The following is a 4,244-nucleotide window of genomic DNA, read 5'->3' as shown; positions in this document are numbered from 1 at the left end:
TATATGTTCACAGAGAAGCATCTACATAAGTGTTCACAGCAGCAGCTTTATTAATAATAGACAAAACCTGGAAGCAACCCTAATATTCTTCGGTAGGTGAAAGGTTAAACAAACCATGGTACATCCATACCTTGGAATACTACAGGCAATAAAAAGGTGTGAACTTGTGATGTACACAACAACTTGGATGGAAAAAAATATCCCAAAATGTTACATAGTGTATGATTCCATTTATATAACTTAACATGAGTGGTTACCAGAGGTGAGAGACAAGGGGGCAGGAGTGTGTATGGCTATAAGGGTTAGCACGAGTGCCTTTTTTTTTTTTCTTTAGCAAGTCTTTTTTTCTTTTTTATGAAATAGCTCTGTATCTTGATTGTGGCGGTGGTTACATGAATCTACACATGTGATAAAAATTGCATAGCACACAAAGGTAATCTCATACTTTTGCTGGAAGTATAAATTGATGTAACTTCTCTAGAGAGCATATGCAATATAAATTTAAATTTTATATGCAATATAAATTCCTTTTGCCTAGGAATGTCACTTAAGGAATTTGCTCTAAGGCGATAATATCTCAAGTGTGAAAGATGATTTGTTTAAGAATATTCAAAGTGGCATTGTTAACAAAACATGGGGAAAAAAAACCCTCCAAAACACACAATCTGTAAACAACCTAAATGTTAACAGCAGAGAATGTTTTCTCGATAACCTCAAATTCTTTGATCTTTTTCCCATCGAGAGTTAGGCTCTACATTCCTCCGTTTTGATCAGGGCCTGCTATGCCTGCATGAACTGAGAGGTGGTGCTTCGTGAGTTCTGAGGCTAGGTCAAAGGCCATGCAGCTTGCACCTGGTTCTCTGGGCCACTACGCTGTCAAGGAAGAAGTTCAGCAACCATGGAGCAAGCGACACCAGTTTAGCACAGCCTGTCAGCCACCCCCGACCCCGAGATACTGCACATGGAAGTGCAGTCATCATGGCAGTGGGTCCTATAGTCCTGCCATTTAGTCACCTCCAGGCTCAGTCAGTGGCCAAGACATCATTGAGCAGAGCCATCTCACTGTGCCCTTCCTGAATTTGTGACCCTCAGTGTCAGCGAGCATTTGTGAAATGGTTATTGTTTTATGCCATTAAGTTTAGGGTGTTATGCAGCAACAGTAATTGGAATATTCATTGATTAGAGAATCTGTTAACTAAAGAACAGTGGAACCCTATGGCATCATCAGAAATAGTGGAGTGTTTTTATAGAGATTAACATGGGAAAATTGCAGCAGCGGATAGAGGTATTCTTGTGTCAGTTGTGAGGGAGAGGGGACAGACATGTCGGGAGGAAGCATCACTAAATACAATGGTAGTTGCCTTTGAAAGGAAGAGATTTTGTGACTTTTTACTTCATTCTATACCTTGTTCTGTTGTATTATACAATTTTCTGTTCCCTTTACCAGCTGCAGAATCGTCCTCCAGTAGCTGTCATATTGGCTGATAAATAACTCGCAGTTGCCCCCTTCCCTGGAGAGTTGCCCTCGCCCAGATGGAAGTCTTTTTGACAGGGAGTCAATTTACATCCCTGGGCTTCAGCCAATGATGATTGACACCAGGTTATAAAGGCCAGTCTCCTTGCCTCAACAGAGGACCAACTCTGTGGTTACAGTTATATTCCACAACTTCCTGTGCGATCAGACTGCACCTGGCCTCCAGTTGTCTTAGTCCATTCTGGCTGCTAGAACAAAATACCACAGATGGTGGCTTATAAAAAACAAATTTATTTCTCATAGTTCTGGAGGCTGGAAGTCCAAGATCAGGGGGCCAGCGTGGCTGGGTGAGGGCTCGCTTTCTCTTTCATAGTCAGTGCCTTCTTCCTGTGTCTTCACATGGTGGAAGGGGCTCAGGATCTTTCTGGAGCTTCTTGTGTAAGGCACTAATCCCATTCGTGAGGGTTCCACCCTCAGGACACTGGTATCTCTCAGAGTTTCCACTCCTCGTGCTATCACCTTTGGGAGGTTGGATTTCAACATATGAATCTGGGTGCACACATACATTCGGTCCATAGCATCAGTGGGACTACATCCTTGCTTAGCCCCCCGCTTTTTTCTGCAGGCGCCAGTCCCTTTCTTCTGAGAGCATTCCCCCAAATGGAACAAGAATCCCCATCTCAAGCTCACCTTCTGCAGAACCCATTCTAAGACAAATACATGTTATTTTTACAAGCAAAACATCATAACAGCAAATCCAGAAGCCTGAAAAAATGTACTGAATCAATTTATGTCAAGGGCTTAAAATGAAGGCAGTGAGTACTTATTGGGAATTTCAGCAATCCCCATGTCTCAGAAGGAGCAATGATCAAGAAATCACATCCACAATAGTTTTCCTTGTTCTTATAACATCATTTTGAGTATTGGTCATTCAGATTTTCAGAAAAATCCAATCCGATGTTACGCTTTCTTCTCTTTCTTCCTCTGAGTGTTCTGTCCTCTTAGAAATGATCCTGTCTTCGCCTCATGAAAGTTTTCAATTTTCCTTCTCATCTTACCTCTGCTATCAGAGAACTGCTTTTTTGTTGGCATAGTTCAAGCAGTCAGATCGCTAGGCAAAAATGTCCAGTCATATGATAACATTCCCATTGGCTGAACGAACAAAGGAGGCTCACAGGTAGGAGCATCTCGAAAAAGCAGTTACTTCACTAGTCCTGGAGGGGGAAGCTCACCTCTTCTGAGGCAAGCAAATACGTGAAGAATTCACTTAGGTTGTCTCGTGCTTCTGTTCTTTGCCTCGGTGCTGTCCTTCAGAGGTTCTCCCGTTTTTTATCAGCTAGCCACTCAAACACAACGTAAGGGAACTCAGTCGCAAGCTTTCAAGATTTTGACACCTGTCTCCCAGGAATGGTCCTGAGGCCACTGGTTCCCAAAGATGCGTAAAGGACCCATCACAGGGCAGCTCCTCTCCTGCCCTGTGTGATCTCGGCAGAATGGAAGCCGATGACGAGGTAAGGGAAAGGGGTCCTGCTCCATTTCCCAATTCCCTGAGACATTCAGACTCTCTCCCTTCTCTGCTCCACATCTTCATTTTTCCTTTGAGGATGTGTGATGTTGGAATAAATTGTAACTGAATCACCCCCGAATTAACACCTAAAATACAACTCTCTTCCTTCATGATGATTTTTAAAAAGAAAAGAAAAAGATGATGTAACCCTTCACAGGTAAGGTAATGATGAAACACAGGTGCTTCTAAAACAAAAGAAATGTATATACTGAAGCATTTATAAGGCCATTGGCCTGGTCCCAGAAATTTCCAGAAGATCAGGGATAATTCTGTATGCAGAATGTCTCCAATACAGATTGTGCCTGAACACTTGGACAAATTTGTCCTAAATACACAGCATGTGGCTCTCTTTCATAACTTTTTTGGCAAGGTATATTTAATCTGCACACATAATAAGAGAGAAGAGAGATGAGGGGAGAAAATGATCAAGAAACAATTGCCGCCTGTCAGACCCACCTGCATTTTTATCCTGAGTTTGCAGTACTACTGATCATCTCATTTAGATCAGGAGCCTGCTAAGAGGTCATTTTTGTTACATTTTATAAAGCACCAAGCATAGTGCAGGATCAGAATAAATATTAGTTCTTCACGGCCGATGCTTTTCTGTTCATTTCTTCTGCTTTCATTAATGATGCAAATACTGTTCAAAAATTCCCACCCACCCCCCACCCCCAAAAAAGATATCACTGTGTTTTAATGGTATTATAGATTTTTCATACATATTCTTTGTTCATTCGGTCAATGGGCATGTTTGTTGTCAACAATAGCAAACATTGAGAACATACAATATGCAAGGCACTGTGCTAAGACTTCACACATGTGACCAGCACGTTAAAAGACCAGGACGTTTATGCCAAGAACTGCTTATAGAGTAGGCTATGTTGGTATAAAAAAAAGTGATCAAATTACAGTGGCTTAAATGAGAAGGTTATTTTTCTTTTTCAGGACAATCCGGAGGGAGGCTGGCCAAAGGTGGCAGGATAGCTCTGCCATCCTCAACATGTGGCCTCCAGGGTTCTCCAAGTAGCAGCCAATCCCCAGCAAGCAGAAAGGAAGAAAAGGAAGAGTCAGGGCAAGCAGCTTACCTCTCCAGGTGGCAGAGCCGAAAAACTGAGCTGAGTTTATCTCCTGCCAGGCAAAAGAGAGCTGCAGCCCTCAAACTCAAGTTCAGTGAGTTACAAGTGGAAGGTTAGATGTAACATG

The 4,244-nt window shown here is 42.3% G+C and overlaps 1 long non-coding RNA gene across 1 annotated transcript in view; it reads right to left on the bottom strand.

The window, feature by feature from the left end:
• Positions 1-354: 354 nt before the first annotated feature.
• Positions 355-4,244, bottom strand: part of LOC111739804 — a 16,757-nt gene continuing 12,867 nt past the window's right edge. The window contains exon 3 of the long non-coding RNA XR_002780379.1: positions 355-365. This is a non-coding gene — a long non-coding RNA (uncharacterized LOC111739804). The remainder of the gene's footprint in view (positions 366-4,244) is intronic.

Source organism: Pteropus vampyrus, unplaced genomic scaffold (assembly GCF_000151845.1).
Source record: "Pteropus vampyrus isolate Shadow unplaced genomic scaffold, Pvam_2.0 Scaffold54, whole genome shotgun sequence".
In the NCBI taxonomy this organism is placed as follows: domain Eukaryota; kingdom Metazoa; phylum Chordata; class Mammalia; order Chiroptera; family Pteropodidae; genus Pteropus; species Pteropus vampyrus.
The sequence above is the reverse complement of the archived record's forward strand: the minus strand, read 5'-3'. Positions and strand labels throughout refer to the sequence as shown.